The sequence below is a fragment of the Crotalus tigris genome, unplaced genomic scaffold (assembly GCF_016545835.1).
Source record: "Crotalus tigris isolate CLP2741 ecotype Arizona unplaced genomic scaffold, ASM1654583v1 scf7180000024359.8030256, whole genome shotgun sequence".
In the NCBI taxonomy this organism is placed as follows: Eukaryota; Metazoa; Chordata; class Lepidosauria; order Squamata; family Viperidae; genus Crotalus; species Crotalus tigris.
Window position 1 is genome coordinate 7,105,259 of NW_024100528.1, and position 15,623 is coordinate 7,120,881.

Here is a 15,623-nt window from a genome sequence, read left to right on the forward strand (position 1 = left end):
TCTGCTAAAAGGTTGAAATTTAACTGGGTTAACACTGGTTAATATAATTGTCAGAACCCATTCCTATTTCATTTCTACCTATCTCCTCTGACTTAAAAACAAATCTCACCTTTCCCTGGGTTCTGCCATACTCCCAAGGGGGAGGGGGAATGTGCCTGCAGGGTTATTGCTTTCCCTTCCTCTGTTCACTACAGTGTAACCTTTTGCTTCATTTATTGCCTCTGTGTCCGCTGCCCACTACAATGTAAAAATTTGCTTCTTGTGCTATGTCTCTCTCTGAACTTTATCTTCCTAAACTGTCAGTTAGAACAAGGGAGGAAATAAGGAATGTAACTCAGTGTCTGGTTTATTTCTACACTCTCAGAAGAAGGGTGAAGAAGTCGCTGACCATTGCTGCGTGAACTAGAGATGGGCTGATGTTATCTCCCCTTTTTCCCATGATGGATTAACACCTGGGGATTGGCCATCCCATACCATATGGGCGGACTATGGGGTGGGGTCTAGTTTGGGGATATCTTAACCTATTGCTCTGCATGGGAAATCTCAGATCCTGTCTATTATGCCTGCTATCAACTACTCTTAATAAAAGTTCCTGTTGGAAGAAATTGTTTCCAAGAGTTCTGCTTTCTTATGATGTGGGGTTGAAGTGGGTCCTTACAATAATAGTGGGTTATATTTGTGGGAATAATTGCATAGATATGCCTGTAGACTTGCTCCCACAAAGTCCTTGACATACCAAAACGGACCGCTCCAGACACGGAACACATTCATCAGCCATTTGGACAGGGTCTGATAAGAACATGGGAAACAGGATGTGTGAATCATCACCTACCTGCATAGCCTTGCATCTGGAAAATGTCTGTTATGTGATACATTGTAACCACCCCTATATACACCTTTTGATTACGCCGTGTGATGTAAAAACTATAGTAACAATAAAAGAGGGTGTTGGAGTCAGCTCTGGGCTCTCATCCCAAGATACCTGCGTGCGTGTCTCATTCTTCATGGGAGACCACCACAACTGGTGACCCTGACGTGATCCACTAAGGGATACGTCCTTGCCGACCCTTTACTTATCGCCTGGAATAGGCTTGGTGCACCCGACAAAGTTGCTGGCAACTGACTCCTCTTCGTAAGTATGGCGGGTGGAATGTCTCATGCTCAAAAGCAGCATGTGGAAGAACTGAGACTACTTGGCAGGAAAAAATATCTTACTGATCAGGAACAGAAAGTAACCCGTCATCTTTCTAAATCTGAGGCTGTTAAATTACTTGCTTATGTATGGGCTAACTGCTCATCCTATCCGGAGTCTGGATCTTTAAAAGTAGATACATGGAGGAAAATTGGTGCCGTCCTCCATCAGTCTCCAAGAGCCCCACCAGAGATTTTGTGCCTTTGGAAAATTGCCTATACCCTGATTCAAACCCATACTGACTCGCCTCATCAGCCTTTATTAGACCCTCCACCGTACAAAAGTCCATCTGTTATGTTGGCCACTCCCTTGCCACCAGGAGCTGGTTTAACCCTCCTTCTGCCCCTGCAAATTCTATGGATCCTGATAAACAACAAACAGCCTCTCCTGTTCCTGCCACGTTGTCGCCTGTCTCCCGGCCCGGAATCATCCGTGGTGCTTTTCAAAAGGCTTTGAAAAATGGTGATTTGAGCGTTTCTGAACTATCCGAGACAGAGTTGTTCCCTGTTACTTACCAACAGACCACAGCGGGCAGAGTGGTTGATTGGGAAGCACTTCCCCTGGCTATGATTCGAGAATTGAAAAAGGCTACAAAAGATTATGGCATAACCAGTCCCTATACTCAGGGACTGATACACTCAGTTGCTAGTGCATATCGAATGTTGCCTCAAGATTGGAAAGATCTGTTCCGTATGCTTCTTAACGGAACGCAATACGTAGTCTTTGAATCTGAATATAAGAGAGAGGCACAAAACAGAGCTAATCACCCAGGTTCACAATGGACAGTGGAACAACTCTTCGGAGAAGGCAATTTTGCTACCCTTAATGCTCAGGCTCAAACTTTCACCCCCTTTGCATTTCCGATCATTAATTCTTGTGTTCTTTCTGCCATGGCTTGCGTTGATGAGTCTGGCACCCCGAATCAGTCTTTTTCTGCCATTCGCCAAACAGCGACTGAATGCTATGCAGATTTTGTGAATCGCCTGCAAGTTGCCATTGAGCGTCAAATTTCAAACAGAGATGCGGCAAAGGAAATCCTCATAAAATTGGCTTATGAACATGCAAATGTGGACTGCCAGTCCATTCTTAAACCACTTGTTTCCAGCCCGCAGCTACCCTAGCGGACTTTCTTAAAGCCTGCCGCATTATGGGAACCAATGCTTTTCAAATGGACACTCTTGCAGCCGCAATCCAAAAGGGGAATCAGCCCCAAGGCACTTGCTTCAATTGTGGAAAACCTGGTCATTTTAAAAAGCAATGCAGAGCCCCAGGAGGCGGCATGGCTCGACCCGCTGCCATCCCCGGAGCCAAGCCCAAAACTGTGTGCCCAAAATGTAAAAAGGGTTTTCATTGGGCCAATCAGTGTCGTTCCTCTCAGTCCAATCGGGGAAACTAACAGAGGGGTCTGCAGCTAACCCCTCTCCAAAGGCTGCACCCTTTTCAGACTCTACTCCTTCTTCTGCTTCGCAATATTTTTCTGGCATTGATTTAAAATTGGCTTCTGATCTTTTTGTTACTTTTCCTAACCTACTCACGGTTGCTGAAACCCTTTATTTCGGACCCTTGCCTCTGGAAACGGAGGGAATGATCCTCCCCACACCTGTTGCCCGGGGACAAGGAGTGTTTGTGCTTCCAGGTATGATAGATCCCACATATAGAGACACCCTAAAAGTCCAATTTTATACCAATCTCCCGTCACAATGAACCGGGCGGATACGGTGGCATGCTTGGTTCTATTACCCCGTGCAGCCCTATCCCTTCCAGAGGCTGTCTATGCACCTCACTCTGGGAATTCTTCCTCTGATTTATTGGCACTAACAAAGCAAATTACTCCCCCAAAACTGGTGATGCCTTTTTTAATCAATGGCATTCTCTTCTCTGGTCTTGTAGACTCTGGTGCGGATGTCTCAGTCATAAGAACAGCTGAATGGCCCTCTAACTGGCCCCTCGAATCCTCACCGGCAGTCAGGGGAGTGGGAGGACCTCAACAAGCAAGCTCCAGTAAAAATTGGCTTACTGCACAACGAATCACAAAAGGCATTTCTGCTAAATTTAAACCTGTTGTCCTCCCTCTTCACACAAATTTATGGGGCAGAGACTTACTCTCTCAATTTGATGCGAAGTTAATTCTGGAAGACTAATAATGCCTCCTTCACCCATGAAGCTTATGCTTTTTTCTGACACCCCCGTGTGGGTAGACCAATGGCCACTCACTTTAGAAAAACAAGAAGCATTGCACAAACTGGTATATCAGCAAATACAATCTGGCCATTTGGAACCAACTACCAGTCCTTATAACACCCCAGTATTTGTAGACAAGAAGAAATCAGGCAACTGGAGAATTATTCATGATCTCCGCCTTATCAACATAATAATTAAGCCCATGGGTGCACTACAGTGTGGAATGCCCAACCCAAATATGATCCCCAAAGACTATGATTTGGCAGTTATTGATTTAAAAGACTGTTTTTTTACCATTCCTCTTCACCCTGATGACAAACAACTTTTTTCCTTTTCTTTACCTCAAACTAACATGTCCCGACCTACTCCTCGCTATCAATGGACTGTTCTTCCCCAAGGCATGCTTAACAGCCCCACTATATGTCAAGCTTTTGTGGATGCTGCCTTGTTGCCTTTTCGCAAATCCTATCCTAACTTTTTGCTTTATCACTATATGGATGACATTCTCCTAGCCGCACTGGGTCCTCCCGGCACGGTACAAACTGTCCTTCCCCAACTCATTCAGCTTTTAGCTTCTTATGGCTTTAATGTCACCCCGGAAAAAGTTCAGACCCAATCTCCCTTTTTATATCTGGGACATAAAGTCCTAGTCTCTCATTCTGTTCCAGTACTCCCTGCCATCTACCTTCCTTCTCCTCTCACTTTAGTTGCTTTACAACAAATCTTGGGCACCATAAATTTTGTGCGCCCATTTCTTGCACTCACCACTGCCCAATTGGCACCCTTGTTTTTGGCTCTGCGAGGCCACACTTCCCCCTCCTCTGTTGTTGTTCTTAACCCCACTCCAAAACATGTTTTTGCCTTAATTAATAGTGCCCTCTCCACCCGCTGGGTGGACCGAGCCATTCCCAATGAGCCTCTGTCTTTGGCTATATTTAATACTCCCTCTATTCCTACAGCTTCCCTTCTCCAACATCAAAAGGGGAGGGTCTCCATTGTTGAATGGATTCACCTCCTCAATACCCCTCGCAAATCTATCAATCCACTGCCATGTATGTTTGCTCTTTTAATTACGAAGGGCCGTTTTCGAGCAAAATGTTTAATTGGATTTGACATTGCTTTTTTATATGTCCCCATGTCTCTTACTATATGGGAACCTTTATTTGCCTCTTCAGATGTATTGCAACTTTCTCTTGCTGACTGGGCAGGATCTGTTTCCTGTCATATTCCCTCTGACCCTCGCTTCCAACTCCTTAATAATGTCTCAATTTCTTTGCATTCCCCTATTTCCTCTTTTCCCATTCCTAACGCTGTCACACTCTATGTTGATGCCAGCAAGACTTATGGTTCATGTGTATGGAAGGAGGGTGAACAATGGCACACAAAAATTACTCCTCCTCAAACTTCTGCTCAGTGTGCTGAACTTGCCGCTACAATCTTAGCTTTACAAACTTTTTCTTCTGAACCTTTTAATCTTATTTTAGATAGTCTTTATGTATGTAAAGTTCTCACCTCTCTATCTGACTCATATGTGTCACCCTCATTGGATGACTCTCTCCTTAATTTATTTCTCACACTCCAATCCCTTCTCCATTCTCGCTCTATTTCTTTTTTTCCTGCTCATATTAGAAGTCACCAACCTTTCCCCGGTATTATCTCCGAAGGCAATGCCAAGGCGGATGCTGCCGCTTCGGCCGCCTCGACTCACCAGGACGTCTCTGTCCTTGTTTTATCTCCCATAACCCCATGGGACAGCCATTCATATTTTCATCAAAATAAGAAGGCTTTAATGAAACAATTTTCTTTAACGGCTACGGAGGCTGCGGCTATCATACAACAATGTCCCACCTGCAGCATCCAAGCACACTCTGTTCCTCAAGGGGTCAACCCAAGAGGGACGCAGAGCTGTCAACTTTGGCAAATGGATGTTACACAATATTTGCCATTTGCCCCCTGGAAATATTTGCATATTTCCATTGACACCTATTCAGGGTTTATTATGGCCACCCCTCAAAGGGGTGAGTCTGCTAAACATGTTATTAATCATTGTATTCGTACTTTTTCTCTCCTGGGCAATCCAAAAGAAATAAAAACAGACAATGGTCCTGGTTATACCAGCACCTCCTTTGCGCAGTTTTGCTCTCGCTGGTCTATTGTTCATAAATTTGGCATTCCATATAACTCCACTGGTCAAGCAATCGTGGAACAAGCCAATCAGACCGTAAAAAGGGCTCTAGACATGCATGCAAAAAAGAAAGGGGAAAATATCCCCGGCTTGCCTGGGATACAAAACACTCTTAATCTTGTACTTTTTACCTTAAACTTTTTGAATGTTTTTGGCACCCCTGGCTCAACTGCCGCAAGCAGGCATTTTTCTGCTTCTCCCACAGATTCTTCACGCCCCCAGGTATACTATCGACGTTTGCCTGATCCCACCTGGAAAGGGCCTGCCTCCCTCATTACCTGGGGTCGAGGATACGCTGCAATAGACGACCATGGTGAGATCATTTGGACTCCAGCTCGTTGTGTTCGTCTTTATAGGGCTCAACGAACACCACCTCAGCCAGGCATATGAGGATCAGAGACTGTGGGCTTTTAATGTTTTTGTACGGGATGCCAGGTGCACTGCTCTTACACTTAACGTCATGAATTGTTGGATTTGCATGCAAATTCCTGGTGACAGTCATGGTGGCCTCATTTTCCATGCCATCCCGTTCAATGAAACAGCATGGAAGCAGCTGTGGAACATAACAACAGAGGCTTTGAATATGACATATGCTGTGGGCGCTCATATAATGGAACCTGCCAGATTTTGTTTTTATAGCACAGGACTATTCAGTACTGCCACTTATTTGGGAAATTATAGTAATTGTCAACAAGTTATTATATGGAATTCAGCAAAGAAATGACAATCCATCAAAAGCAACCTTACTAAGATAAACAACACTTATTGAAGCAATCAATGGACGAACATCAGTACCTACATGGCTTGCCTTGACATGGAATCCATAATAACATTTGCTAATGAGTTTTGCCAGGGTTATTATGAGTTACCCGATATGTGGCTACTATGTGGCCGTAGAGCCTATCGCCGGGTGCCTAAGGATTGGAAAGGCACCTGTACACTGGGCCTTTTGACCCCTGCTGTATATGCCTTGCCTCATCTCCCTGATGGACGCCTGCAGAACAAACGTGATACTGGTTCCTCGGATCCACGCCTAACATTGGGTGGTAGTTTAGAGACTCAAATCAGCAGAGGAATATTGCCCAATCTAGGAGTTGCCATGAACTATCGGGACCTTCATTTGCTTAACAATTGGACTGTTCATATGTTTAATGAAACAATTAACAGCATTAAAATGATTAATCAAGAAATGGGGGAAATAAGGGAAGTAGTTTTGCAAAGTCGGTATGCTTTAGATATTATTTTAGCAGCAAAAGGCGGTGTATGTGCTTTAATTCATTCTCATTGTTGTATGTATATACATGATTTTCAACCTAATATTTCCGCTACAGTAAGAAAAATGGAATCTATGATCCAAAACAATCCCTTATGCAGCGATGGATCAGGCACCGTGGACATATGGGGTGCCCTTTGGTCCTGGCTACCGGATGGATCCTGGTTACAATCTTTGATTTCTATTATAGTAACCATTTTGATATTAATTGTATTGCTATGTTGTTGCATTCAATGTATTCCCTCCCTCCTGCAAATGTGTAAAAATGTTACGCCCTCCACTAGGAAGGATGCCTTAATCAGTGAATCAAGATCCCTTCTGGAACTGGAAGAGAGCAACATTGAAAAAACACAAAAGGGGGAGATTTGGGAATAATTGCATAGATATGCCTATAGACCATTGCTGCGTGAACTAGAGATGGGCTGATGTTATCTCCCCTTTTTCCCATGATGGATTTAACACCTGGGGCAATCCCATACCAAATGGGCGGACTATGGGGTGGGGTCTAGTTTGGGGATACCTTAACCTATTGCTCTGCATGGGAAATCTCAGATCCTGTCTATTATGCCTGCTATCAACTACTCTTAATAAAAGTTCCTGTTGGAAGAAATTGTTTCCAAGAGTTCTGCTTTCTTATGATGTGGGGTTGAAGTGGGTCCTTACAATAATAGTGGGTTATATTTGTGGGAATAATTGCATAGATATGCCTATAGACTTGCTCCCACAAAGTCCTTGACATACCAAAACGGACTGCTCCAGACACGGAACACATTCATCAGCCATTTGGACAGGCTCTGATAAGAACACGGGAAACAGGAACTTAAGGGAGAATTTTTATAAAATGTTTTACAGATGGCACCTTGGTCCACAAAAAATGTCTCGTATGTATCCTGACTTACAGCCTAAATGTTGGAGATGTGGTTGTTTGGATGCTACTTACTATCATATTTGGTGGTCGTGTAGAAATATAAAAGCTTTTGGGATTAAGATATGGTGGAACATTCAAAGAATTTTTAGAAGGAGGGTAAAATTTACTCCACAATTGTTTTTGTTAGGTATTGTTACTGATTGTGATACTAAAGAGACCACATTGATGTTAAATTTAATTACAGCTGCAAGGTTGTTAGTAGGGCAACGTTGGAAGAAGGAATCTTTGCCTACTTTGCAAGAGTGGTTTTTTAAAGTTTCTTATCTGGCGGAAATGGCAAAGATTTCGGCTTTCTTGAAGGATCAATCACAAGAGAAGTATTTTGCGGTATGGAAAAAATGGATAGATTTTATACAATGTAAGTTGGATATTAAAAAATATTATTTAGTTTTTCAATAACTTATATTTAAAATTTAAAATAACTTATAGATTTTATTCTTTTTTTATTTTTATTTTTTATTTTTATTATACTTTCTTTTATCTTTTTCTTTTTTCCTTTTCTTTATTCTTTTTCCTCTTAAGTATTATTCTTTTGGTATCTATGTTTTTTTATATATATATTATTGTTAATTATTTTATAATTTGTTTAATTAATGTATTTAATATTTAGATTTATTCATGGTTTATATCTTTTTTTAAGATTTTTTGAAGAAATTTTAATTAAGCCTATGTTCAGCTCTGGGAAGGCCGGGGGAGGGAATGGGAGGGTTGGGGAGGGTTGGGGATGGGTTGTTTTGTTTTTGTAAAATTTCAAAAATTCAATTTAAAAAAAAAAAAAAGAACACGGGAAACAGTATGCGTGAATCATCACCCACCTGCATAGCCTTGCATCTGGAAAATGTCTGTTATGTGATACATTGTAACCACCCCTATATATGCCTTTTGATTACGCCGTGTGATGTAAAAACTATAGTAACAATAAAAGAGGGTGTTGGAGTCAGCTCTGGGCTCTCATCCCGAGATACCTGCGTGCATGTCTCATTCTTCATGGGAGACCACCACATATATTTATTTATTGGTTAAATTTATTTGCCACCTAGCTTGCTGTGAGTTACTTTAGGCAACATATTAACACATTTTCTGGATCATATGGAACAGCATGCTTTATATAAGAACATACAACATAACAGTACTGTTTCCAGAAATGTTGAGACAAATATCTTTTAAAAATATATTCATTATTTCACTGGAGAGGAGAAATCCTATGCCAAACTGAACAAACTGAATAAAAAACAAAAACAAAAGAAATTCATATTCATTCTCTTTGTATTTGCCTTTTTCTTAACTTCAAATTTTTACTGATGTGTTGAAGCTCTTGACATTACAAAATTGTTTCTGTATCATATGGTTTAAAGTGATTAGTTTTTGATTAGTGTGAATGGCCCTTCCACCAAATTTTGTCTGTGATTTAATTAAATGGTTCATGAAATCTTTAAATGCTTTTTTTTAAAAGATAAGTCTCTAGGTGAGATAGGTGGTATGCAAGTCTACTATATAATAAATAAACAAATAAACTTGGGTAATAATATCTTGAAAACAACAATATTTTATCTCGTTCCCAGTTTAGCTTTCTGAGGTCAGACATTTTCCAGATAATTTTGTCTTTTATAGCAGCACTGAAAATATCCCCAGGTTTCTGCATTCTTGTGAGCCTAGGATTATGAGCCTATATAGTTGTGTGACATTCCTGGCAAGCTCAGGAAATAATTCATTAAGCCTTGCCACAACAGAAGTAATCTCATCAATATCCTCTGCTTCTGCTCCAAAGATTGCTCTTTTTTGTGCAGTTCTCTAAATCTGCCAAAATTGTTTTAATGCTTGTAAAGTCTTTGGGTTTTTTAAAAATTACAAGATGCATTTTGAATGGTAGTATCATGTGCTTGACTGATTTTTCAAGCTATATCAATCATTCAGTCTGCTATTTCCTTGAATTGTTTAGTAAATTGTTAAGACATATCTGCAAGATCTTTTTTTACTGAAGTGATAGACTTCTCCAATTCTTTTTAGAATTCTTTTTAACTGTCACAATGAAATATGTAAAAGCCATGTTTTGTATCTCTTCCACATCCTCACTATACTCTCCATTTGAAGTTTATCTACTTTTGACTCTTTGTAACTGTTCTAGATTCCTTTTATTTTATACAGTGTTCTTCTGCAAAATATATTCTGGTATTTATTATCTTTAAGAAAATGAAAAGTTTCAAATTCAACAGCTGAGATTCACAAAAAAAAATGGATGAGAAGATGAGTAGGGTGTTAGATGTTCTTAGACGTTCTGATTAGAAGTTGGATCAATTGAAAGTTTGAGATAATTAGATAACTATTAATTAATTATTAATTATCCACTAATTATACATGCTTTCGTTAAACTGAATCGCAAACTGGCAATTGATCCAATTTCTAATTAGTAGGAAAACCCTTTCCATACTTGCAATTATCCATTAGTGAGGTAAATAAAGAAATTTCTAAATAAATATAACACAACTTTGATTTATTCTTAATATTAATTTGGAATCTAAATTTCAAAAAACGTCAGCCTCTCCTATGAGAAAATATTTTCTCAATATTATAATAATATACAGACATTTGGAGCTTCTAAGTGTATAAATCAATGGGCTACAAGGGAATTAGATTCCATATATCCATTTTGGAGATCAGTGACAAATAGAACAGGTGGAAATATGAGAATGTAGTTCAAATGTATACATTTATTCAATAAAATTACACCTGTAAAAACTGCAATTTTACAATAGCACCACTGAATAAATATGTTAACTTTTTGTGTGAAATTCAGGCTGTGTTCTACATGCATTCAGCTGGGAATAAGTTATCTATATATATAATTATACATTGTTATAATAGAAAATTAAAAAATGTCATTGGACAAAACAAAAAGAGAACATCAAAGCAAATTCTCCATGGTTTACAGATCACCAAGATCAAATGACCCCTTTATGGATTACTGCCTTGTCGTGGCGAAGGGGCTTGCGTAACTCAATGAAGCTATAAGCTATGCCGTGCAGGGCCACCCAAGATGGACAGGTTATAGCAGAGAGTTCTGACAAAATGTGATCCACTGGAGAAGGAAATGGCAAACCACTCCAGTATCTTTGCCATGAAAACCCCATGGACAGTACTAAAAGGCAAAAAATATGACGCTGGAAGATGAGCCCCTCAGGTCGGAAGGTGTCCAATATGCTACTGGGGAAGAGCAGAGGGCTAGTACTAGTAGCGCCAGAAAGAATGAAGCAACTGGGCCAAAGCCGAAAGGACGCTCAGCTGTGGATATATCTGGTGGTGAAAGGAAAGTCCGATGCTGTAAAGATTTTTTCTCCATAGGAACCTGGAATGTAAGATCCATGAATCAAGGCAAGCTAGACGTAGTCAAAAAAGAGATGACAAGACTGAACATCGACATCTTAGGAATCAGCGAACTAAAATGGACAGGAATGGGTGAATTTAACTCAGATGACCATCAGGTATACTACTGTGGGCAAGAATCCCTCAGAAGAAATGGAGTAGCCTTCATAGTCAATAAAAGAATAGGAAAAGCAATACTGGGATACAATCCCCAAAATGACAGAATGATCTCAATTTGAATCCAAGGCAAACCATTCAATATCACAATAGTCCAAATCTATGCCCCAACCACTGGTGCTGAAGAGGATGAAATTGACCGGTTCTATGAAGCCCTACAGCACCTTATAGAATTAACACCAAAAAATGATGTCCTTATCATCATGGGGGATTGGAATGCTAAGGTAGGAAGCCAAAAGATAACCGGAATAACAGGCAAGTTTGGCCTTGGAGTACAAAATGAAGCAGGGCACAGGCTAATAGAATTTTGTCAAGAGAATACGATGGTCATAACAAACACTCTTTTCCAACAACCCAAGAGACGGCTCTACACATGGACATCACCAGACGGTCAACATAGAAATCAGATTGACTATGTGCTCTGCAGCCAAAGATGGAGAAGCTCTATACAGTCAGTAAAAACAAGACCAGGAGCTGACTGTGGCTCAGATCATGAGCTTCTCGTTGCAAAATTTAGGCTTAAATTGAAAAAAGTAGGGAAAAGCACTAGGCCACTCAGGTATGAACTAAATCATATTCCTGATGAATATACAGTAGAGGTGACAAATAGATTTAAGGAATTAGATCTGATAGACAGAGTGCCTGAAGAACTATGGATGGAAGTTCGCAACATTGTACAAGAGGTAGCAACTAAAACCATCCCAAAGAAAAAGAAATGCAAGAAAGCAAAATGGCTGTCTGAGGAAGCTTTGCAAATAGCTGAGGAAAGAAGGGAAGCGAAAGGCAAAGGAGAAAGAGAAAGATACACCCAATTGAATGCAGAATTCCAGAGAGTAGCTAGAAGAGATAAGAATGCCTTCTTAAATGAACAGTGCAAAGAAATAGAAGAAAACAACAGAATAGGGAGGACCAGAGATCTCTTCAAGAAAATTGGAGATATGAAGGGAACGTTTCATGCAAAGATGGGCATGATAAAGGACCAAAATGGCAGAGACCTAACAGAGGCAGAAGAGATTAAGAAGAGATGGCAAAACTACACAGAAGAACTATACAAGAATGAGCTTAACATCCCAGATAACCACAATGAGATGGTCATTGACCTCGAACCAGACATCCTAGAATGTGAAGTGAAATGGGCCTTAGAAAATCTGAGCAACAACAAAGCTAGTGGAGGTGACAGTATTCCAGCTGAGCTATTCAAAATCTTAAAAGACGATGCAGTAAAAGTGCTACACTCAATTTGCCAGCAAATTTGGAAAACTCAACAGTGGCCACAGGATTGGAAAAGGTCAGTTTACATTCCAATTCCAAAGAAAGGCAATGCCAAAGAATGTTCAAACTATCGCACCATTGCACTCATTTCACATGCTAGTAAAGTTATGCTTAAAATCCTACAAGCTAGACTCCAGCAGTATGTAGATCGAGAACTACCAGAAGTACAGGCAGGATTTCGAAGAGGCAGAGGAACTAGAGATCAAATTGCCAACATACGCTGGATCATGGAGAAAGCTAGGGAGTTCCAGAAAAACATCTACTTCTGCTTCATTGACTATGCTAAAGCCTTTGATTGTGTGGATCACAACAAATTGTGGCAAGTTCTTAAAGAGATGGGAGTACCAGACCATCTCATTTGTCTCTTGAGAAACCTATATGCGGGTCAAGAAGCAACAGTGAGAACTGGACACGGAACCACTGATTGGTTCAAAATTGGAAAAGGAGTCCGGCAAGGCTGTATACTGTCGCCCTGCCTATTTAACTTATATGCAGAGCACATCATGAGAAAGGCAGAGCTAGATGAATCAAAAGTTGGAATTAAGAATTGAGGCCTTTGAATTATGGTGCGGGAGAAGACTCCTGCGAGTCCCTTGGACTGCAAGGCGTTCAAACCGGTCAGTCCTAGAAGAGATCAACCCTGACTGCTCTTTAGAAGGCCAGATCCTGAAGTTGAAAGTCAAATACTTTGGCCACCTAATGAGAAGGACTCACTGGAAAAGGGCCTAATGCTGGGAAAGATTGAGGGCAATAGAAGAAGGGGACGACAGAGAATGAGATGGCTGGATGGAGTCACTGAAGCAGTAGGTGTGAACTTAAATGGACTCCAGAAGATGGTAGAGGACAGGAAGACCTGGAGGAACGTTGTCCATGGGGTCGCGATGGGTCGGACACAACTTCGCAATTAACAACAACAACAAGATCAAATGAATAAATTTTATGTAAGAAAAATGATATCCAGGCAACTAGACATTAGATTATTAGTACAATATTGATAGATATCTCTGCTTCTATTTAATTTTTGACCTGATTTTTGCTGGCCAAATGTGATAAACTTACTCTAGTCACAAATATATAAAAGCAATTTCCTATATCTGTATTCTTGCAGAACTTTGCAGAAAATCATGTTTCAAGAGCACATTCTTGTGAAAAATCAGTGCATGGCCTTGAATTTAAAACTATTCAAAATCTCTGTGGAAGAATTAATTTGAGAAAGTAAAGAGCAGTAAATTACCACAATTATATGGTATTCATTTCAGAACTGGTGAAGTAAAGTGTGAAAGTAAATCTGAGTATTACCGAGTCTCTATTGTATTTCCCCTCATTAGAATGACATCTTATCTTCCAAGCATCAAAAGGAATACTTGGGGACGATTTGCCATAGTTTGGTATTTTGAATCAGATGAAATACTTAGGGAAAAACAGCCTTGGGGAGAGAAGATTTACCATCCATTTTTAATAGGTTTTATTCTCAGATAAACATATCTAGGATTATATCACCTAAATGAAATACCAGCAAGGAAATATTAGAAATTGCACACATCAGCATTTAAATCTGTAGGAAGCCATCAGAATGTACACGTATTACATTTATACCCCCACAGAATTTGACATCACTGGAAATCCAATATTTAGGGTGACAAACCAATTAGAACATTTGATTCGCTGCTGTTTTAACTAATCAGTGGGAAGCCATGACTTTTGGTTCATTGGTGAAACACAGTCAGTCATAATCTCTAGAGATGATAATGGTGATCTGGTCTTGTGGGCCAAAGAACGCTGGTTGGCAGGGTCTTCAAGATATGCCTTTTCTGTACCATAGCGCTATCTAATGGAACATTCTGTCTTCAGAAATCAGGACAGTCCCAAACCTGCTGGGGCCCTAAAGACCTTATTCTGTACCAAAAGCTAAAGGGCCAAGGATGTGCAGGGACCTGCTTCTTGGCTGTGTTAGGGATTTGTTGTTTCTTGGTTGTTTCTATTTCAACATTTGTAGTGTTTCTAGATTTGTTCACTGCCCAGAGCCATTTGCTGAGATGGATGGCCATGTGAATTGGATAAATAAAACAAATTTCTCTTCCATACTTGGTTTTTATTTTGTCCTATCTGTTAGGTCTCAGGTTACAATTCCTGCTAAGGCAGTTTATAGTGACTGTTTAGATATATCAGGGCTCTCCTTTTTAAGGAGGGAAAGTCAGGGTTGCACAGTCAAAAGCCACCTTTGGGGGCATCAATTGGGCAGAATTTATTATATAATTCTGAATGTGATACATATGAGTATCACGGGGTCTGCAGGCATTCTGCAGACTTTCTGGGGCTCTGGGCTTTTGTTTTGTTTCTGACCATACCATTACTTACTGAATTGCTAATAACCTAGGCCAGTGGTTCTCAACCTTTTTTTTCTGGCGACCCCGGTCACAAGGACGCGCCGCGCATGCGCGGCGCGGTGCGCATGCATAGCGGCGCCCCCACACATGGTGCACATGTGTGGTGGCATCCGCACGCCCGGCACACATGCGCGGCGGTGTCCCCATGTGCGGTGTGCATGCGCGGTGCCGTCCCCATGCGCGGCATGCATGCACGGTGTCGCCAGCTGACAAAAAAATGGCGGATCGCGTTGTTTGGCGACCCCCGTGAAATGGTCATTCGACCCCAAATGGGGTCGCGACCCACAGGTTGAGAACCGCTGACCTAGGCAGTCAAAATTGCACACTCCAAATGTGTCAACTGGACAAAAATTAGGGATCCAGATATAAGAGCTGCAGTTGCCTTTTAATTTGTGAAGCAAAGGCCCTGACATTGTCTGCTAGTGACCTGTAAATCTATCTTAAAACTTTCAACAACAACAAAAAACTTGTGATCAAGTACAGATGGAATGTAAAGTCAAACTTATAATAATGGATATATTTTAACCAGTGAAATTTATAATATTGTGTTTTTGAGCATGCTGATGCTTGATTTAAATTCCTATTTGAGGCTTTTTTTAGAAAATATGTCTTAAAATCCAATATATATATTACAATGTAAGTCTTTGGCATAATTCAGATGACCTTAA